At 37.0% G+C, this 24,352-nt stretch overlaps 1 protein-coding gene and 1 pseudogene across 15 annotated transcripts in view; one reads left to right on the plus strand and one right to left on the minus strand.

The window, feature by feature from the left end:
* Nucleotides 1–24,352, minus strand: part of SLC4A10 (solute carrier family 4 member 10) — a 329,883-nt gene that overhangs the window by 51,050 nt on the left and 254,481 nt on the right. The window lies entirely within an intron of this gene.
* LOC116756762 lies at nucleotides 13,864–14,532 on the plus strand (annotated as a pseudogene).

Genomic DNA, 24,352 nt, shown 5'->3' on the forward strand with positions numbered 1-24,352 from the left:
AGCAATGATTTCTTGGATATGACACCAAAACACAGGTAATAAATGCAAAAATAGACAGTTTACATTAAACTAAAAAGCTTCTACATAGCCAAGGAAACAATAAGCAGAATGAAAAGGCAACCTGTGGAATGGGAGGAAATACATGCAAACTGTATCTGATAAGGCATTAATATCCAAAATATATAAAGAATTGCTACAACTCAATAGCAATAAAACAAATCATTCAATTTAAAAATGGACAAAGAAAAATAAAAAATATAAATAAATAAAAATAAAAATGGACAAATGACCTAAATAGATATTTCCCCGAAGAAGATCTACAAATGGTCAATAAGTATATGAAAAGATTTTTGACATCACTAATCATCAGGGAAATGCAAATTGAAACTACAATGAAGTATCATCTCACACCTGTTAGGATGACCAATATGAATGAAACAAAACAAAACAACAGAAAACAAGAAGCATTGGTGAGAATGTGGAGAAACTGGAACCCTTGTGCATGGTTGTTAGAAATGTAAAATGGTGCAGCCACTATGGAAAACACTCTATAGGTTCCACCAAAAAATAAAAATAGAGCTACTACATGATCCAGCAATCCCATTTCTGGATCCAAAGAGAACTAGATCTTGAAGAGATATTACATTCCCACGTTCATTTCAGTATTGTTCGCAATGAGCCAAGAAGTGGAAACAATCTAAATGTCCATCAACAGATGAATGGATTTTAAAAAGTATAATATATACATACAATGGAATATTATTCAGCCATTTAAAAAAAAGAAGGAAATTCTGTCATAAGCTACAACATGGACGAACATTAAGGATATTGTGCAAAGTGAAATAGAAGGACAAATACTGCATGATTCCACTTATATGAGGTATCTAAAATAGTAAAACTTATAGAAACAGAAAGTAGAATTGTGGTTTCCAGGGATGGGAAGAGAGAAATGGGGAGTTGCTGTTCAATGGGTACAGAGTTTTAGTTATGCACTATGAAAAAGTTCTGGAGATCTGCTGTGCAACATCTGCTGTACTCTACACTTAAACTTTTAATAAAGAGTTAACAGGATAGAATTATTGAATTCTTAGGGAAGCTAGAGGACGTTCAAGCACAGAAGCCGAGAGCAAAAGAAGGCAGTCAGGAATTCCAGGAAAAATAAAAGGCTTTACAAGAAAGACATGTTCCAAAGAGGAAGAAAACTGAAATATATAATGATTTTGAGCAGCTCATGAAATGTTGAAAAAGAAAATTCATTTTACCATGATGTTAAGAACACTGTTGGGTTTTTATTCTTCACTATATATATTTTTAGTTATTTTCTTAGTGGTTGCTGTACAGCTTACCACATACATTCAGTTATTAGGCTCCATTAATTGCTCACTGATTGTGCTATTGTTTTTGACAGAAACCTGGGGCCTAAAATGCTCTGGTGGTATGATGCAATTAAACTCTAGCTCCTTTGCAGTTGAAGTCATTGTTTGAGGTTCTTCTGGCCCCAAGAGGACTCTCCTTAGCTGTCTCTTTTCCTGGTTCTCTCTGGTATAGTAGCTAGCCTATTGTTTAGCCTGTGTCTCTCATAAAGCTACCTACCTCCTCTTAATTGCTTTTCACCAGAACTTCCATTATTTTTTTAATTTAGTTTAATTTTTATTTTATACGGGAGTATAGTTGATTTACAATGTTGTGTTAGTTTCAGGTGTACAGCAAAATGATTTAGTTATACATATATATATATATATATATATATATATATATGTATATATATATATATCCCTTCTTTTTCAGATTCTTTTCCCATATAGGTTATTACAGAATACTGGATTGAGTAGAGTTCCCTGTGCTATACAATAGGTCCTTGTTGATTATTTTATATATAGTAGTGTGTATATGTTAATTCCAAACTCCTAATTTATCCCTCCCCCCACCTTTCCCTTTGGTAACCATAAGTTTATTTTCTTTCTTTTCTTTGTTCTTCTTCTTTTTTTAAATGTAGTTTCCTATTAAAGGAACTTCAGGTGTGAGGTAGATCAGGGAGATTTTTTTTTAATTAATTAATTAATTTGTTGCATTGAGTCTTAGTTGTGGCAGGTGGGCTCCTTAGTTGCAGCTCGCGGATTCCTTAGTTGCAGCTTGCTGACTTCTTAGTTGCAGCACATGGGCTCCTTAGTTGGGGATCACCAGCTCCTTAGTTGCTGCATGCGAACTCCTAGGTGCGGCATGCATGTGGGATCTAGTTCCTGGACCAGGGATCAAACCCAGGCCCCCTGCACTGGGAGCACAGAGTCTTAACCACTGCACCACCAGAGAAGTTCCCATAAGTATGTTTTCGAAGTCTGTGAGTCTGTTTCTGTTTTGTAAATATGTTCATTGTACCATTTTTTTTTAGATTCCACATATAAGTGCTATCTGCTCTTAAAACAATTTCCAGAGACTTTCTATTATTGCTTTCTAGAATGATTTTCACCAGTAAAGTTGTTTCACCAGTGAGAGGGTCCTTAGAGTTCCTTATGCTACCATTCTGGAAGAATGTTGTTTTCTGAATGCCATAGGAGTCATGATACTAGAGCCATAGAGAAAAAAATGTAACCTATGCACACTACTTGACTCTAGAGTGAGAAATATTTAAATAGCTATAACTATGTAAAGGTTTTTAAAATGTGGTTTTAAAAAAGTTTTTTAGAATCAACATTTATGCAAATTGTTTAACACTTAACTATGGTTAGAGAATAAAAGATATGTTAACAACCACTACAATAGAATCAGGGGTAGGGAGATAGAAGGAAGAACAGAGAATTGAAAGGAAAGATAGAATTATTTATCTCTTCTTAAAGTATAAAAAATTAAGAAACGGAAACCTCATGTAAATAGAGTTGGGAGACCAGATGGGGGAGCCACATGCCCCAAGACAATAGCAGAGCTCAGTAGGAAGAAGAAAGACTTCCTCCTCTTTCCTGTCAAGAGCTCATCCAGGGAGAGGCTGTCACAATTCAGCCAATGAAAAGCCATGGACTGTTTGCTTACTATGGCCCTCCCAACTCCTTTTCCGCCTCTAGAAGGGTTCTCCTCTCCATTTTTGCAGGGGGCTTGCACGTTGTTATGCTTGCTGATCCCAAATTGAAATTATTTGCAGATTCTAAATAATAACCCCCCTTGTTTTGTTTTGTTTTGTTAGAGAAATAACTGGCAGTCTATTTGTTTTAGGTCAACAATTTGATGGCCCTTATGAGGATGCCCAGAAAACCCCCAACAACTCTGAGGCTGGTGAGCAAACAGGTGTGGTACCAACATTGGGCCCTTGTTGCTCACTGCTTTTCTCATCAACCCTGGATTTTGAGGGTTAGTCTTTCTCCTGGATCTGAGCTTCCATCCACTTTGCATTTTGAAGCTCTCCAGGTTTTATTCAGGATCTATTTCAAGGTTTCTTCCTTTCTGGTTAAGGCCTTGCTCTGTATGTGAGTATTCATTTGGCACTTTGGTATGATTTTGAAATCAGACTGTTCCAGCTGGAACTGGCTAGCCTTCGGCCCATTCCTTTTGGAACAGAAGCTGCTCCTCCTGGAACTGGCTAGTCTTTGGCCCATTTCTTCAGGAACAGGGGATGTTTCATTGGAACTGTGCCAGTTCAGCCTTTGGCCCAATTCCATTTCGAATAGGGGCTGTTCTATTGGAACTGTGCTGAGCAGCTTTTGGCCTGGCTCCTCTGGGACTAGACTGTTCCCTTAGAACTGGCTGGTATTAGGCCTGCAGGTTATTTGGGCTGTTTAAGCTATTTCACCTATTTGAGCTGCTTGAAAATTATTCTCTTACTCTAGAGAAACCCTCCAAGAAATGGGATCCCAGTTATCTAAATATTTTGAGGGTACCCCTCTTACAGGGACCCTGGCCAATTTTTGTTTGAAAACCACGATTCTTCCTCAGGCGCATTTCTAACTAAATGGATTGACCCAATCAAAGGCAATTTACAGTATCAATGGCGATTATGAGGAACTTTTCATATCTCCAAACTTAACTTTTCTTAAAGCTGAACTGGACAACCATAGCTCTAAAATTTCCAAAACTGAATGGAATGCATATTTCAATTGGTAATTTGAGGGTTCCAAATGTTATCAAGAGCCTAAAACTGCCTCTCTGCAAAATAGGACTTTAAGTTTTACTGAGGCAAACAAAGAAAGAAAGATAAAATGGCTTCCTAAGCCTCATGCTTTTCTTCTTTGGCTTCTTTATCTCAGGCTTTGCCTCTGGTGCTACCTTCCTCCTTTCCTTCTATGCCATATACAGCTCCTCTATACCCTCAGTTCCACCATACTAATTCTCTCACTGAAGTTCCCTTTTTCTCTGAAACTGCCCACTCCCTTTTCCTCTGAAGTTGTCCCTTAAAATTAAGCCTTTCGAGGATCCAGAGGCTAAACCCTTAATTTCTTATATTCCCTGGATCACAGGTGAACTGCCAGCCATAGTCAAAGATTTTCCCAGAGTAAATGAAGATTCTCATAGATTTGCTGAGGAATTTAATATAGTCAGTCAAATTTGTCAACTGGGTTTCTCTGACGTATCAGCTAGTTCATATACTTGTCAGTGAAGGCCAGGTTCAGCACTGGATGAAAAATGCTAATTGGGAAAATCTTAAAAGATCTCTAGAATTACAACCAGAGACCCACCTACTAACTTATTATATGATCAGGCTCAGGAAATTGCTAGGTGTCTTCATAGGGCAATTTCTAGGGCTTTTCCAAAGCCTATTGATTAGAACAAAATTCAGACTTATACAAAAATTCTGATGAATCTGTTCATTACTATTACAATCGACTTCAGATTATTTTTTAAGAAAATTCTGGTCTTCCTTCAGATGTTGTTTCACCAAGGTTTTTAACTCTGTTTTTTAGTGGGTTGAACCTGGATCAGCCCACTAAATAGGATGCAGTGGGAAATTGTGTTCACTCAAGATTTAATGTGGCAAACCAGCTCTCTCACACTCTAGAGGAGTCACCTAAAAGGGAGACCACTAAAATTCTTAATCTTCAATTCCAGCAAATTAAGCCCCCTAAATGAAACCAAAACCCTCCTACTTTCTGCTATTATTACAAAGAGCCAGAACATCAGAAAGGAGATTGGTACAAATGTACCTTCAGCCCTCTAACCAATGTCCTCTCAATTCTCAATGACATGGCTCCAAAGAACTACAGGGGCTCTTCACAATCTTCTTCTTAACTGGCTTAGAGAAACATTTCTCCAGATTGGGGATGAAATTCTTCCAGTCCTAACTGACAACAGAGCCACACTGTTGGTGCTCAGCCCCGCTACAACAAAGTGGCCCCTGCCTCGGTGTACTAAAACAGTCCAAATAGTGGGGATCTCTAATGAACCTCAAGAGGTTCCTGTCTCTAAACCTATTCCCTTTTGTTTAGGCTCTTTGAGAGATACACACCCTTTTCTCCTTAGTTCTTCTACCTCTAAGCATTTGTTAGGCTGAGACTTCTTAGAGAAGTATCATGCCAGAATTTCTTTCTCCCGAAAGGAGTAAATAATTCTAGAACTTCACAGTAGTCATTAAAGCAGCCAACCAGGTGAATTAAATGACCCTTTGACATCTTTTATTTGCTTTGTCTCTGATGGTACTAGAGTTGAATTCAGGAAACACTGATCATTTTACTCTGTTGAATCAGCTACCACCCTCCTCATGGAGAAAACCTCCAGCTAATACTGGCAAAGTTCATAGCACAACTTTCATTAAGATTCAAACACATCCTTCAAAACTTCTTCCTGGAATTAATCAATAGCCTATAAGTAAATAAGTCCTTCAAGTTATAAAGCCCATAATAAAAGCTTACAAGGCTTAAGGCTGCATTATCCCTTGTATTAGGTCCTATGATACTCCTGTTTTTGGGGGTGGGGGTCGAGAGTTTATTCCTTAAGTAAGAACCAAGCTTTATTTATTCACAAAAGAAAAAAGAGTTGAGGCAAGGGGAAAGACAAGTTTTACACAAAATTACAACAATAACTCCCTTTGGTAAAAAGGGTGGAGGTTTGGGCTTCCCTGGTGGCGCGGTGGTTGAGAGTCCGCCTGCCAATGCAGGGGACACGGGTTCATGCCCCAGTCTGGGAAGATCCCACATGCCGCGGAGCGGCTAGGCCCGTGAGCCATGGCCGCTGAGCCTGTGTGTCCGGAGCCTGTGCTCCGCAAAAAAAAAGGGTGGAGATTTGTCTAGGACCTCCAAGCAATAAACAATATTGTTATCCCCTGACAACCTGTCATTTCTAACCCTCATATGATGCTAACATCCATTCCCATTGGAAATAAATTCTTTACTCTAATTGATTTATGTGGTGCATTCTTTGGTATTCCAGTTGAAGGTAGCCAATACCTTTTTGCCTGTACTTGGGAAGAAAAACAATTCACCTGGACAGTAATGCCTCAGGGTTTTACTGAGAGTCCTTTTTATTTCTCACAAATTCTGAAGGCTGATCTGGTTGACATAAAGCTCCCTGGGGGTTCTGCTTTGTTGTAATATATGGGTAACTTGCTTCTTTGCTCTCTGTCTCAAGCCTCCTCACAGGAAGACAGCATCCATTTGCTAAAGCTTTTAGCCTTAAAGGGACGTTAGGTTGCCAAGGAAAATTGCAGTTTTCCCAAGCTCAGGTTTGATATTTGGGGCATTTGATATCAGAACAAGGGTTACACCTAAATTTAGATAGGCTTCATGGTGTCCTAAGTTTCCCAAAACCCAAAGCTAAGCACCAACTACAAGGTTTTCTCCGGCTAGCTAGTTACTGCTGAAATTGGATTCCAATTTCTCTCTTATGGCCAAACCTCTATATTTTTTGATAAATAACAACCCTGACCCAATTTTATGGGAAGAATAAGATGATACAATATTCTAGTACTTAAAGGAGAGTTTGATAAACCCACCTGCCCTTGGGCATCCTTATTCTCAGATTCCCTTTTCCTTTGTGTATGTGAAAGGGAAGGGAATGACTTTAGGGTACTCATCTAAAAACAGGTCAATGGGACCACCATTGACCCCTTGGGTACTTTAGCTAGTAACTGGATCCTGTGGCAAGAGGACAACCCCCCTTGCCTTAGAGCCATGACTAACACCACTCTTTTGGTTAAGGCCACTGAGAAAAATGTTGTGGGAGTCCCTTTAACAATTTTTGTACCTCATGCAGTAGAAGCCCTCCTGACGTCTCAATCCACTCAACATTTCTCAGTTGGTTACCTCATCTCCTATGAAGTCCTTCTGTTAACTCCTCCTCTTTTATGTTCTAATAACCTTAACCCTGCTACTCTTTTCTCCTCTTTCATTGATGAAGTCTTTCAAAACTGCTTAATGCTGGTGAATCACCTCCTGACTCCTCGTGATGATCTGCAGGAAATTCATTTGGGTAATGCTGACCTCTCATGGTTCACTGATGGTTCTTATTTTAAAGGTAAAAATGGCAAATATTGTGCTGGCTATGCTACTGCAACTGCCTTTGATAGTGTTGAGGGAGTATCTTTTCCTCTGGCTACTTTAGTCCAAAAGGCTGAATTATACACTCTTACATAGGCTTGTACTTTAACCAAGAGCAAAACTGCCAATATTTATACTCAGAGCAGATATGCTTTCAGAGTAGCTCATGATTTTTTAATATTATGGAACAATATGGCTTCCTTACTTCCAGTGGAAATAAAGTTTAAAATGGTCCCTATGTTCAGGGATTATTGGATGCTTTACTTTTATCTGACACTTTAGCTATTATCAATATTCTGGGTCATTCTAAACTTGACTCTCTGAAAGCTAAGGAAAATTACCTTGCTTACATTTTCACAAGGAATGCTGCCCTTGAAGGAACCAACAGCAGCCAACCCTTTTCACGGTCCAGAGGGATATTTCTCCAAATGATAACTTAGAAAAACTGGCTAGAGAAGCCCAACAATTGACCTCAGAAAAGGAAAAACAAGATTAGAAATTCAAGAATTGTTGGTTTGATAAAAAGAGAAAGTTCTGGTTTGGACCAAATAACAACCTAGCCCTACTGGAGACTCTAAAATTCCCACTCCTCACCACTGTACATGCATTAAATCTTTGGTCTACTGACAAAATGATAGCCTTCATGAATTAATATTGGTAGGGAAACACTAACAAAACCACAAAAGGTGCCTACTTTACTTGTCCTGCTTGTCTGAAATACAACCCAGGGAAGCCTGCTTTTACTGCTCCTGGACATTTTAAACTGCCTAATGGACCATTCGAGGTCTGGCAAATGGCGTCACACTATTTCCTCTGTCTCATGGATATAAGTATGTTTTAGTCATAGTCTGCATACTTTCACACTGGACTGAAGCTTTCCCTTGCAGACGAGCTACTGCCTCTCCGTGACTAAAGTTCTTTTGGGAAAGATTATCCCCAGGAAGAGAACTCTTGAACTTCATAGCCATCCCATTTCACTAGTCAGGTACTTCAACAAGTCTGTGCTGTTTGGCTGGTTTTACCACACTTTCACTGTGCTTATCACCCTCAATCCTCTGGTTTAGTTGAATGCATGAATGGCATTATTAAGGCTCAGTTGGCAAAACTTGTAGAATCTCTCCAAATACCTTGGCCAAAAGCATTGCTGTTGGTCTTTTTAAATCTCAGATCCATCTCTTTTGGAATTCATAAACTCTCACTCTTTGAGACAGTCACTGGATGCCCAATGCATGTGGCTCCTAACTCTTTTGACCTACAGCTGATAAAAGGAGAGATATTCCAATACTGCAAAGGCCTAATTACTTCTATTAAAAATAAAAAGTATTTTAGTAGAGCAATCTTTTCAGAGTGCACTCTCAAGAGACAAAGACCTTGAGCATCACACCTTGCAATCTGAAGATTTTGTCTATTGGAAAAGACACATCCAGAAGGACTCTCTTCAACCTTGCTGGAAAGGTTGAACACCTATCAGGTGTTGCTAACTGACCCTTGTGCCACCAAACTCCAGGGAATAGACTCGAGTTCACGTGACACACCTGAAGAAAGCACCAAATCCTAATTGGACTTGCACATTATCTGTTGACCTCAAAGTAAAGATTTCCCAGAATTGAAGCAGATGACATCTGATGAGACATCTTTTCCCAGGTCTATTGGATGTCTGTCACCAAAACTTTGATGATGACATGTGCTTCAGATGATCTCCAGGGTCTGTGATCTTGATAACATGGACTTAGATAAAAAGTGTCTGAGAGTTCTTCCTCTTACATCTCCTTGTTACTCAAATGTGACCTCAGTAGGTTTCAAATTTGTGCACTTTCCTTCCAACGTGGGACACTATACTCAGGTAAGGTCCTTCCTTGAAAGGAGGACCAAAAGGCTTCCAAAAAGCCACTGAAACCAGAAAAACCTGATTCTTGACCAGCAGTGCTTTCAGAGAAAGATCTTGATCAAAAGGGGAAAATGTAAAAAATTGATAAACAGAAACTTCAACTTAATAGAGTCAGGAGGGGAAGCTCTCATGCCCTATGACAAAAGCAGAGCCCAAAAGGGAGAAGAAAGACTTCTCCTTTCCTGGCAAGAACTCATCCAATGAGATTGTCACAACTTAGCCAATAGAAAACGATGGACTATTTGGTTACTACGGCCCTCCCAATTTCCTTTCCCCTCTATAAAAGAGTTCTCTCATTTTTGCAGGGGGCTTGCACATGGCTTGCCATGGTTGCAGATCCCAAATTGCAATTCTTTACTGACCCTGAATAAACCCATTTTTGCTAGAGAAATAACTGGCAGTCTATTTGTTTTAGGTCAACACAAAGTAGAAAGTAAGGAGAATTATCTACAACTCATGGAACAAGAAATAGAGGCTTATATACATTACTTGTGGTTATTTGTTTGTTTATGTACAAAGGTTTCGGGAATGATGAAGCTTAGGATATGATATAATTATTTTGGAAGGAGAGACAGAGCAAGAAGAAAGGCTGGAGGTGGGAGTAGAAAGTGAGCTAAATCCATATTCATAAGAATGAAAGTAAATCAGTCACATTTAATATTGGTAAACCAAGAAATAGTAACATAAGCATATTATTTAGAGATATTTAGGTACCACCAAAAATAAAAACAAATCTAGGATAAAAGCACTTTCAGTGAGCTCGTGCTTTAAATTATAATCTTTCTTTACTATTTGCATTTTTCAGGATGTTTATGGATTATTTTGATAAAAATAAAATGTATTTGAAAAAATAATTGGTTCCCCTTGTGGCAGCTCTAAATTTACTTTCTTATTTCAATGTGTAAAAATTATCTTGAAGTCCCTCCTGTATCTAGTTTTGTCCTTTTTTTCTCTCTTTAAAAAAATTCAAAAGTTTGCAATCATGGGGAAACCATTCCAGTATTTCTCTGAAACATATCATACCTGCTTGATTAGAATTATATGCTCAAGTTATTTGGATCGTTTCAACTTATGTCATCATCTAATGTTCAAAAAGTGATCATCTTTAGCAGTATCTGTCCCTGGTAGCTTTTAAAACAGGTTATTCCTCAATGCCATTTTCACTGTAATTCAAAGCTTACTGCTTCTGTGATAAAGAAACATGTTAAACTTGCTTTTTGGTCATTAACTTAATGTACCCATCTTGTCTAGATTCTGAGATAAACAATGCTTAAAATAGTCATTATCATTTCTTTGGCACCTTGAAAAATTATGTTTCGAGATTTTATTTGTAAGGATCACTATAATAACGTCAGAGTTAGCACTTATTTGCAGCCTATAATTTTTTCCACTTCAGTTTGTAAAAACTGCCTCATTTCTTTTTCCATGTAGATAAGCATTGTAGAAATACTAAAACATGAATTGCTTAAACTTATGATACAAATTTAATTACTTGTGGATATTGAATACAGGATACTTTTGTTGTGGTCTATGTATCAGATAATTGTGTACCACTTCAAATCCTATCAGCCATACCTCTTCTTCTAGCCTCTGCTGCAGTGACCAGTTCTTCAGAGACTTTAACTGTTCACTTTCAGGTGCAACCCCTTGAAGCCTTTCTTCAGGCTGCATCATGTATCTTCTTCCTGCTCTTATACGGCTGCTATCCTTAACAACGGGTGATAGAAGTTGCTGATATATGCTTCCCCTTTTCAGCCCCAGGGCAAACATTTGTGAGTTGCATTTCATAAGCCTTCTTAGAGATCCTATCAAATCAAGCATCAGTCACCTATACTTTCGACCAACTAGGTAACACTGTTTCTTACTGGCTTTATCTCCTTCCCTATATCACTGTCTTAGTCTACTCAGGCTGCCATAATAAAATGCCATAGACTGGGTGGTTTAAACAATAGAAACTTATTTTCTCACAGATCTGGAGGCTGCAAGTCCCAGACCAGGGTGCCAGCATGGTTGAGTTCTGCTGAAGACCTTCTTCTGGCTTGCAGATGGCCACCTTCTCCCTGTGTCCTTACATGGCAGAGAGAGATGAGAGAGCTCCTCCCCTCCTTACAAGGACACAATTGATCAGATTTGGGCCCTACTCTTATGACCTCATTTAACCTTGATTACCTCCTGAGACACTATCTCCAAATACAGTCACAATGGAAGTTAGGGCTTTAAAATATGAATTTCGAAGGGACACAATTCAGTCCATAGCAATCAGTCCCTCACTATTCTTTACTCCTGCTCCTTAAGATCAATTACCTTCAAGGAAGCCTCTGACTTAGGCTGTGCTTTCAGGGGAACCGAGGATACAGTATGTTTTGTTCTATATGTGTGATAACAGAAAAAAGGATTCACTGAAAGCTTAGTCATAAGGCATTATTCACGATGCTTAATTAATTCAATAAAAAGTTAATGAATGTCACGCAAGACACCAGGCTAAGTGTAGTATTAAATAAGAGACATGATCCTAGTGGCTTTCTTTAAATGCAGAAGAGAAATACTACACAGTCAATTACATAATTATATAAATACATTTGTGAAATGTACCGTAAAGAAGTCTAGGTCACTAACGTAAATAAAAGGCGAGCCACACCTTGAGTCTGGGTGCCTAAAGAAAACAAGGTTTAAGCTGAGATCTAAAAGATGAACAAAATTTAGTAAGAAATGATGATGTGGGCACGGTGGTGTGGGTGGTGGGCTAGAGAGAGCAAAAATCAGGTAGAAAGGCCTGAGTCAGGGAGACATGCACAGGAAGGTTAGCATAGCTGAAACAGAAGGGGAGTGGGGGGAAGAGATGGGGATGGGACTGTGAGATAGGCAAGGCCAGACTGTGTGGACTGAGCATTGAGGGTCCTAGTAAGTATTTGAATGTTAAAATGAGAACCCTAGGAAGCCTTTGAAGGATTTTTTGAAAGATTTTTTTTTATCCCATTGTTGTTTTGTTTTTTGTAATTAATGTTGGTTACACAGCCCTCATTTACAGTTCAGTTCATTAATTGAAAATATCAGATCTAGGCATATCTAGATCAATTGTAGCTCCAGGTCTCAAGGATGACGTTAAAAGGAAAGTACTCAGGTCACTGAGAGGTCTTGCAAGAAGAGTTAGTGGACATAGCAGAGAATTGTGGTAGGAAAGGTCCTCGATCTGTCATTCACCAAGGGAAGTGTAGGTGGCAGATCAGGTGAGCTACCACAGATGCCTAATCTACGTTATCATGCATGTCACTCCAAGACATGATTTCTGAGTTTCAGGTTAGGATCCAAGGACAAATTCTAATATGAAATAACCTTTCCACACTTAACGAAGATACCCAGACACTTGTCTAGGGACAAAAAGTTAACAATAGAGCTCCAGGCAGCATGTCTGTAGTCTGAAGTAAGATGACTATTTGTTTAAAAAAAAAAAAAGTAAGACTTAAAGTATCCACACTGATCTTGAACCCTCCCCTAAATGGAGGCTTTAGAGATAACATCTACAGTAGCCTCCAAAAACTATCCATTGTGTCTACAATATCTTGTCCCGAATCTCTGGATCCAATTTTATAGTTGTGCCAGGATTAGATGAAAAACTATTAGGTGAAAAAGCAAGGCTTGCAGGCCTACAAATGTCTTGCTACTGTTCTGTTCATATATATATGACTTGCCAACGTCTTTCTGTAAGACAGTTCACTAGTAAGGGGCAGTGTATTCCCATGATGGGAAATTCCTCCAAATGATCTTTCTGTTACTTTACCTCAAAAAAAAAAAAACAAAAAAAAAACCCAACAAGGCCTAACACATAGGAGCTTGAAGGGAAAACATTTGGGAAAATTTTTTTATATTCTGAAAATTTGGTAAATGTATTGATGACAAAAGGAAACTAAAATGCAAAACAAAGAAAATATGCCAAATTTCTCACAGGAGTAATATAATAAGAGAAAACTAGCATGATAGTAGATGTATACATTAAGCATACATCTAACATAAATATATATATATGCATACATATAACAGAATATTATTTAAAAGGAAGAATTTTATTTGAAATAACAGAATTTTATTTGAAAGGAAGTTGGAAACAAAAAACATTTATTAGCCATTTGATTCCATTTATATTACCAACAAAGAGCACATCAATGGATATTTGAAGTTATTTATCTGCATATTTTAGCAAAATCACTAAATTAGCCAGCTCTTCTGTTAACTTACTCCACTCAAGCAACAAAAAACCAAGCAAACTGCTATTTCTGACTCATCTGAATAAAGGCAGTGAACTTAAGACCTAACTTATTATAAAATAAATTCTCTAAAAAGCTATAACTCATGCCTTTACTTTGATTTACACTTGGGAAAATTAATAATTATTTCAAATGAAAATTTAGTCACTGCTCAAAGATTAAAGTACTAACACATTTTTAAAAAGAAGAAGGAAGTAATCAGGATAAACCCTTCATCTTGCTGGAGGACTCATGTACTTGGCTCTTGGAAACCAGTACCATGGTGTCCAGCTGTAAGATTGGCCCATCCATCTTCAACAGCAACCTGGCCAATTCAGGGGCTGAGTACTTCTAGACACTGGTCTCTGGGGCAAATATCTGCATCTGGATACAACAGATGGGTATTTGGTTCACAGTGTCACTTTTGGTCACCCTATGGTAGAGTCTCCAAAAGCAGCTATGACGGGATCCTTTCTTTGAAATGCACAGGATGGTTTCTAGGCTGGAACAGTTGGTAAAGCCAATGGCTGCAGTAGGGGTCAATCCATATATATGAGAACCCAGAGGCCTTAATTAAAGACATTTGGGAGAATGAGACAAAGGTGGGACTTGCCATCAAACTAGGAATGACAGTTGAGTATTTGGCACCATGGGCTAATCAGATAGATATGGCCTTGGTTACACCAGTTGAACCTGGGTTTGGAGGGCAGAAATTTATGCAAGATATGATGCCAAAGTTTCATCAGTCAAGGGTCCAATTTCTGTTTTTGGGCAGAGAGGTTAATGGTGAAGTGTAGATCATGACACTCTCCATAACTGTGCAAACACAGTGGCTAACATGATTGTGTCTGGCAGTGCTATTATACGGAATGAAGACCCCAGATCTGCGACCAACCTGTTAAGATATATTTGCTCAGAAGCTACTCAGAAACAATCTCTTCATTGGTGAAATCTCAAGGAGCCCAATGTTTCTATTCATGAAATTTCCCTTTTATTGGAAAACAAGAATGTTGACTACCAAATCATATTGCATGAAGTGGTGCTGCTTTCCTGAGCAATTATTCATTCCCATGACTAAAACCTATTGTGCAAAACGTTCTAAGAGGTTAGAAACTGGGGTGCATACCTACATTTTTAATGATGGCATTTAAAGATTAGGGTACTGAAATACCCTGTTTATTATTGGGAGATTTGATTTTTATAAAGAGTAAAAATATAGCTGTCTTAAGATTATAAACAGAAATGTATCTTAATGCCTAAAGAAGGCATATTACCTATTATGAAGAAAATTATTTTTCTGCATTTCTGAAAAGAATTTTCTGTTGTTTCCCATCTGTTATCCAAAAGTAAATGAAGCCCTTATGTTTTTCCTGTTTCATCATTTGTGATTTGATAATATGAGCAGAATAAAATTAATGAAAAATATAAGCTTGAATCTGGTTAGGATGGCATACCATATTCCTTTTGCATCTAAAACATCTACATTTTCCCTTTTTACTTTACAGTCAAATACATAAACACTATTTTCAAAATGTCTGAAGCCCAGGGGTTTTCAGGTGGTCTGCTCTAAAATATAGGCATTGATTTTATCAGGATGTTTTCTTTGCCAGCTTTGCTTAAGGGGTAGATTATTCAGTGATTTTTTCCTCCTTTCTTAATGCCACCTACCATTCTTAAGGACATTAAATAATGCTGTTGCTTTAGTTCTGAGTACAAGGAAAAGTAAAGTCTCTATTTGGAAGTAATATCGAGCTGAATCTTGACTCTGCCCCTTTAGGCCTATTTGACCTCTGAAAAATCACACAACCTCTTTGAGCTTCTATTAATTCATTATACATCAAATGTAATTATAACAATTGTGCAGGATCATGTTGAGCCTTAAAAGAGGCACCATAAAATATGCAACGTTTCCAGTACTATTCCTAGAATTTAGTAGATGCTCAATACAGTATATAAGTTTATGTTATGAGTTATAAAGTACTTTGATATAATCGCATTAAATTTACAAATCATTCTTATGACTGCTAGGACAGGTATTTTTCTCCCCATTTAAAAATAAGAAAGTAAAGCTCAGTAGCAGGCTGGTACCATGGAAAGTCTCTAGTAGGCATAGGATTTCTGGTCTGTACTCTTTTTAAAATGCAGCCCATAGGGAACACACCCTAACAAAATAAAGACTATGTGACAAGCCCACAGCTAACATCATATTCAATGATGAAAAGTTAAAAGCATTTCCTCTAAGATCAGGAATAAAACAAGAAAGCCCACTCCTTGAAGAAAGTCAGAAAGAGAAAAACAAATATCGTATATTAACACATATATGTGGAATCTGAAAAAAATGGTATAGACGATCTTATTTACAAAGCAGAAATAGAGACGTAGACGTAGAGAACAAATGTATGGATACCAAGGAGGAAGGGAGGGGATGGGATGAATTGGGAGATTGGGACTGACATATATAGACTATTGATACTATGTAAACTATAAAATAGATAACTAATGAGAACCTACTGTATAGCACAGGGAACTCTACTCAATGCTCTGTGGTGACCTAAATGGGAAGGAAATCCAAAAAGAGGGGATATATATATATACGTATAGCTGATTCACTTTGCTGTGCAGTTGAAACTAACACAACATTGTAAAGCAACATTTATACTTCAATAAAATTAAAAAAAAAAAGATTGCCCACTCTTGCCACTTTCATTCAACATAGTATTAGAAGTTCTAGCCAGAGCAACCAGACAGGAAAAAACATAAAAGGAATTCAAATTGGAAAGGAACAAATTAAACTGTAACTGTTTGCAGATGACATGATACTATACACAGAACATTCTAAAGACACCATGAAGAAACTACTAGAACTCATCAATGAATTTAGAAAGTTGCAGGATACAAAATTAATATACAGAAATCCGTTGCATTTCTATAAACTAACAATGAGAACTATCAGAAAGAGAAATTAAGAAAGTAATCTCATTTACAATTGCATCAAAAAATAAAATACCTGGGAATAAATCAAACTGAGGAGGTAAAAGACCTATGCTCAGAAAACTGTAAGACACTGAATAAAGAAATTTAAGACAACACAAAAAAGATGAAAATATGTACCAGGTTTAGGGACTGGAAAAAGTAATACTGTTAAAATGACCATACTACCCAAGGCAATCTACAGATTTAATGCAATCGTTATCAAAATACCAATGGAATTTCCCACAGAACTAGAACAAATAATTGTAAAATTTGTATGGAAACCCGAAAGACCCTGAATAGCTAAAACAGTCTTAAGAAAGAACAACAAAACTAGAGCTGTCACACTTCCTGATTTCAAACTATACTACAAAGCTACAATAATCAAAATGGTATGGTACTGGCACAAAAACAGAAACATAGATCAATGGAACAGAGTAGAGAGCCCATAAATTAACCCACATTTATATTAATCTATTACAAAGGAGGCAAGAATATGCAATGGGGAAAAGACAGCCACTTCAATAATGGTATTGGGAAAACTGGACAGCTACATACAAAGGAATCAAACTGAGCTGGTTTCTGACACCATATAAAAAATAAACTCAAAAAAAATAACTCAAAATGGATTAAAGACTTATATGTAAGACCTGAAACCATAAATATTCTAGATGAAAACTTAGGTATTACACTCTTAGATATTGGTCTTAGCAAATTTTTTGGATCTGTCTCCTCAGGCAAGGGAAACAAAAACAAAAATAAACAAATGGGACTACATCAAGCTAAGAAAACTTTTGCACAGCAAAGGAACTATCAACAAAATGAAAAGGCCACCTACTGAATGGGAAAAGATATTTCAAAATGATATATCCAATAAAGGGTTAATATCCAAAATATACAAGGAACTCATACAACTCAACATCAAATAAACAAACAATCCAACTAAAAAATAGGCAGAGCACATGAATAGATATTTTTTTCAAAGAAGATGTACAGATGGCCAGCAGGCACATGAAAAGATGCTCAACATCACCAGAGTAATGCAAACTAAAACCACCGTGAGATATCACCTCACATCTGTCAGAATGGCTATTATCAGAAACACAACAAATAACAAGCATTGGTGCGAATGTGGAGAAAAGGAAATCCACATGCTCTATTGACAGGAATGTAAATACAGCCACTATGGAAAACAATAGAGAGATTCCTCAAAAAGTTAGAAATAGAACTATTTTTGTAAGCAAAGGTGGTGCCTGGATTTGGCCCATGAGCCATAGTTTGTTAACTCTGCTCTAGACTTTTAGAGATATAAGGAATTTGAGAACCTATCTGACGGGGTTTTCTTAGAAGGGATTTAAGAATTGGAATTTGAGAATTTTGGAGGCAGTTATTCCTGGGTTACTAGACCAGCTTTGTAACATTTCCTAATTGTCTTATCTAGGGCAAATTATTTAAGATGTCTATGCTTTGATATTCTCATCTCTAATTGAAGGTAATCATATATAATTTATGGAGGTGTTGGGAGAATTAGAAAAGACACTTAAAGTACTCAGGACAGTGTCAGGCACACAGGAAGCACCTGGAAGGTGTTAGCTGTGACAATCACCAAGCCATTTTACAGAGGAGGGAGCAGAAGTCTAGACCCAGTTAAGGACTTGCCTAAGGTTACAGTAATAGTGGCAGAACCAGCCGTGCTTGTGCAAGTCGCAAACCTTTTGAGCCTCTGTCACTTGAACTGCAAAATGAGGGGGTTGGACAACATCTTCTCTTGGGACCTTCTAGTTCCACTGCCATCATTCTACTAACTGGCACCCTAGGGCTTAAAGAACTAATTTACCTCGGTAAGTACATTCTTTACAGTCTGGAAATGACTTCATACACAGCAATCAGTAAACTGGCAGAAAAATCAGGCATTGGAGAGGGAGACTCTGATTTAGCATTAATAAACATACATATATTTATATATAATGTATAATTATGATATTATATATATATATTATATATCTTTTTTTAGTCACATATCTTAAATATCTAGGAAGGGAGCCAAGTCCTTGGCAATTAGTATGATGAATATTGCACTGAATACATTTCAAGTCATTCTTGGATATGTCTCAGGGACTTTTATGCTACACATTCTTATAACAAGTCATTTATGCATGTTCAGATTATTTTGACAAAATGATTAAAGTAATGAGATGGGAAAAAAATAGAACTACAATATGATCCAGCAATTCTACTTCTGGGTATGTATTCAAAGAAAATGAAAACACTAATTTGGAAAAAATGCACCCCTGTATTCATTGCAGTATTATTTACAATAGCCAAGATATGGAAGCAACCTAAGTGGCAATTAATAGGTGAATAGATATGGAAGCAACCTAAGTGGTGATTAATAGATGAATGGATAATGTGTGTGTATATATATACACACACACACACACCACACACACACACCCACACACACAATGGAATATTAACCATACAAAACAATGAATCTTGCCATTTGTGACAATGTGAATGGACCCAGAGGGTATTATGCTAAGTGAAATAGGTTAGACAGAGAAAGACAAATACTGTATGATTTCATTTATATGTGGAATCTAAAAAATAAAACAAATGAACAAGACATAACAAAACAGAAACAGAGTCATAGATACAGAGAACACACAGGCTGTTGCCAAGAAGGGAGAGGAGTGAGTGGAGGAGAGAAACAGGTGAGGGAGATTAAGAGGTACAACATTCAGTTACAAAATAAATGAGTCACAGGTATGAAATGTACAGTGTGGGGAAGATAGTCAATAATTATGTAATATCTTTGTATGAGGACAGATGGTAACTAGATTATCATGGTGATCATTTTGAAATGTATAGAAATATTGAATCACTATGTTTTGTACCAGGAACTAATATAGCATTGTAGGTCAATTATACTTCAAAACATACAAACAAACTCATGTAAAAGAGATCGGATTTGTGGTTACCAGTGGCAGGGGGTGGGGATGATTGAAGGCAGTCAAAAGGTACAAAATTCCAGCTGTAAGATAAATAAGTACCACAGATTTAATGTACAACATGATAACTATAATTAACACTGTTGTATATCACATATGAAAGTTAAGAGAGTAAATCCTAAGAGTTCTCATCACAAGGAAAAAAACTTTTGTTCTATTTCTTTAATTTGGTATCTATACAGGATGATGAATGTTCACTAAGTCACTGTGGTAATCATTTCATTATGTATATAAGTCAAACCACCATGCTGTATACCTTAAACTTAAACAGTGCTATATGTCAATGATATCTCAATTAAACTAGAAGAGAAAAAAAAGGATATGCCCAAATATACTGAAACCAAAGAAAGCCAAAGATAAAGAGAAAATCTTAACATCTAGGGAAAAAGACATTGTTTTTAAAGAGCAACAGTAGGATTGACAATGACTTCTCCTGAGCTAAAATTGAAACCAATGGAATGAGGTCATTAACAGGCTAAAAGAAAACACTTGGCAATCCAGAATTCTATAACTAGTCAAATATTCATCAAGAATAAAGGTGAAATGGGTGAAGGTGAACAAAAGGTACAAACTTCTAGTTATAAGATAAATAAGTCCTGGGGATGTAATGGACCACATGGTGACTACTGTTAACAACACTTTATTGTATATTTGAAAGTTGCTAAGAGAGTAGATCTTAAGAGTTCTCATCACAAGAAAATATTAACTATGTGTGGTGATGGATGTTATTATTAAACTTATTGTGATGATCATTTCACAATATACGTATATATCATTAAATCACTATGTTGTGCACACCGAAAAATGGAGCCCACGGAAGGTGGGGTGGGCAAAGGAAGCTTCCTTTACTAACATTGTCTTATTTCCAGTCTAACTTTACTCTGTAACAGAACCAGATGGCTAAGAATATTCTAGAACTGTGGATACTGGCCACAGTGTTATGCATTTTATTATTCCAAAAAAGATCTAGTAGGTTAGGAGATGACAGGGTACAGACTGAATCCATAAACCAAGACATTTAATACCTGTGTTCCAAATTATAATCAGAAAACAAATACATATCACCACTTTATTCTTACACTCTTGTTATGTACAAATATTGCAAAAAAAAATTTTTTTTTAAAAAGAACAGGTATCTGCCATATTTTCTACATAAGTTGTCATAATTTGAAAGAATGTAAAAATAAATCTTTTCAAGGTAAGGTCCAAGGCCTCCAACCTTGTGAGGAAGAGATATTTTTTATATTCCCGATGCTTTTAAATCTCTGGGGATGGTTCTGAGAATAAAGTATACTGAAGGTGGTGAGCGGAGGGTCAAAATGCTACCTGCCTTCGCTTCCCAGCAGGGAATCCCAGCTAACTAAGCATGTGGGAGTGAGGAAGCAGCAAACGGCTTGGAAAGCTGCTCCAAGATCTGCCAGCTAAAACTTCAAGGTCCTGCTGAAAGATGGTGTCCAATTCATTGGTCAGGGATCCCTAAGTTACAGCCGTGTGAACATGTGCCTGTTTTGTGAAACTGGCATATGCTCCCTAAAGTCCCCTTTTTAGAATCATAACAAGTATTTAAACTGCTACAGAGATCAGAATAATTATTTTAGATATTTGCATAGGTATATATATTTGTGTTCTGTTCAGGCTTAAATCATCTGATCATACAGAATAACTGCCTCAACTCATTACCCAGCCTTGTCATGAATTCAAATAATGATAGCATAGTTAGCTATTGCCATAGATAGCATAGTTAGCTATTCGGCAGTAATGCTGCCAAAAAGAAAACAGTTAATATCATTCATTAGAAGCAATAGTCTCTTTCTTGTTAAAATAGATTAGTAATATATTGCCTGAATCTGCTGTATCAAGCACCAATACTTTTCAGGTAGCTAATGATTAAAATTCTCCAAGTTAGGGCTTCCCTGGTGGCGCAGTGGTTGAGAATCCGCCTGCTAATGCAGGGGACACGGGTTTGAGTCCTGGTCTGGGAAGATCCCACATGCAGCTGAGCAACTAAGCCCAGGCACCACAACTACTGAGCCTACGTACTGCAACTACTGAAGCTCGCATGCCTAGAGCCCATGCTCCGCAACAAGAGAAGCCCCCGCAATGAGAAGCCCATGCACCACAACGAAGAGTAGCCCCTGCTCTCCGCAATTAGAGAAAGCCCATGCACAGCAACAAAGACCCAACATAGCCAAAAATAAATAAATTTTTAAGAAAATTCTTCAAGTTGGTCATTTTGCTAATTTACCTCAGAAAAAAAAGGCCCAACACCATAGTTTAATAGAAAATTATTTGAATATTCTGAAAATTAGGTGAAAGTAAATTTACATATGATAAAAGGAAACTAAAATGTAAAATAGAGACTATATGACAAGTTTCTTGCAGAAGTAACACAACAAGGGAGAAAGATAACACTATAGTAGATGCATGAATACATCTACGTATAAATGTATGTGTGTGTGTATACATATATATATAAGCTTTCTTTAGCTACTGTATATTTATGCATATAGATATGATATGCATACAGCTACCATATGCATGGCAGAAGGCACTTTGTTTTCTAGTTTAGTAGTTTGATTTCTACATTTTATAGATGGAGGAAACTAAGTGTTTGATAACTCATCCAAGGTCATAGTGATTAGATTTGAATCCAGGTCTTCTTGACCCTGAAACTTCTGCTTTTTTCTCTATAATATGCTTCATCTAGATATAACGGTGCCATTTCCATTAGCATAGCCAGAAGAGTGAGATGGCTCCAGAATAAATTAAGTAATATACCATTAATGTATGGTCTTCTCAGCTTCCCTTTCAGGACCCCTCTCCTTTAAGATATTCCCCCCAAAACATCCTGCAGCCCTGCCTTCACATCATGACAACTACACCACTACCCTTGCCCAACTTCCAGATTCCTATTTTCTCATAGCCTCATGTAAACCTGGCCACCGGGCTAGTATCACTTCTCCATTCACTTTGCTTGCTGTGTGCACCATTCTCTCAGGGCTATGGTCTCTGTTTTCCTATGTGCTGGCACTGTATTAGTGAGGACAGTGGCGTAATGTGTTACTCCATTCCTGGGAGTGCATTTACATTTCAACAGTGACTTTCCAAAAGTATTAAGAAATTTGGGATAAAAATGTCAAGCTCATAGGGGAGACATTTTTTTGGAGAGTTAGGTCTGTAAGTGGACATTAGCTACCTATGCCTCCTTGTCAGGCCTATCTCTGGTTAATAATATTCCTCTTCCATAAATCAATTCCAAGGAGGAAAAATATGTTTTTTACCTAAAAGATTTATACGTCATAGGTATCATGTATAGCCAACCAAATCATCATTCTTTCCTGAGTCCACACCTCTAATATTTGAAATCTCAGCAGATAGTCCTCAGAGGCTGCACACTTGTACAGGAAGTTTGAAAAAGATCTCTGTACCAACCCTTGGTAGATCAAAGAGGGCTTTGGCTGAGATTTTATGAATTAAAATGACAAAAGCAGATATTCTAAATAAATAAGTCAAGATAAAATGAGAAAAATCCCACTTTCCTCTTTTTTACCTATACTGATGAACTTAGTCCAAATATTTTTCATCTAAAACTACAAAAAGAAAAGAAAAAAAAAAACTAGAGAAAGCAATAAGCTTTTGGAATAAGCTCTTCTGTTACTTACATCTCCAAAATAATGTTTAGTGACTCTGGCCATAAGATGGAAATATTAATGCAAAAAAGAAAATCTTTAGGTGCATAAAATAGCCTGGTGCCTATGACATTGGACTTTGAACTCTCCAGCCAGAGTTCCTGTATCAGTCAAATCCAAGCACTTAACTGAGTGACCTTAGACAAGTTACTTAGTGTCTCTATATTTTAGTATTTTTAAAGTCAGGATAGTGATAGCAATCAACCTCATAGGGTTATTATGAGGGTAAAAATGAGTTAATATAGGTAAAAGCACCTAGAACAGGGTCTAGCATAAGTAATATTAATTAGGTGTTAGGTATCATCATTGTGGTGGTTATTACAATTGTGGCTACCACCAGCTCATAGATTGGAAAGTGCAACAATCCAAAGGCAAAAGAATGGGCAGTATCTGCACTTTTTCTATATTTTTTGAAACACCAGTATAAAATGCCATAATTAGTGTTGGATTGTTTGGCTTAAAATATACTCTTCACCAAACACAACCCCTACTACCCTTTACTCCCCAAAGAAAAGTATGCTCTAAGCCATCTTAATTATATAAATGGCTACAGAATGATTAGATAAACATTATAATTAAATGCCTGCATCCAGAAGTCTTTGCTTTTGTTTCAAGGCTAATGGAGGTGATCAGTCTTCTCTACACAAGAAGAGCTTATGGCTGTCTTCTAGAAAACATAATTTGGTAGAACTCCCTTCAACATTATTACTAATTTTAGTCCCTACGTTGCAGATGCTCTGCTTTTGCCTTTGTAGTTATTATTAGTACCTTTCTGTGAGCGCTGAACAGTAATGATTTGTGATTCTTTTTTTTTTTAAGTCTCTTTATTGATTAAATCACCTTAAGAGTGTAGCAAGTTAGGTATTAACATTAGGCATAAAATCAGAGAGTTACGATGTATCTATAGAAGCCAAACATGTTTTTATGCCTATTCATTTTTCTTTTTCATAAAGTATTTTGAATTGCAAAAATAATAAAACCACACTACAGAATATTTATAAAATAAAAAATGAAAAAGAAATCTCTCAGAATCTTTCCATCAATAACTGTAACTTTTGGTATATATCTTTCAGTAATTCTTATGTACATTTTCAACATT

Source organism: Phocoena sinus, chromosome 7 (assembly GCF_008692025.1).
Source record: "Phocoena sinus isolate mPhoSin1 chromosome 7, mPhoSin1.pri, whole genome shotgun sequence".
NCBI lineage: Eukaryota > Metazoa > Chordata > Mammalia > Artiodactyla > Phocoenidae > Phocoena > Phocoena sinus.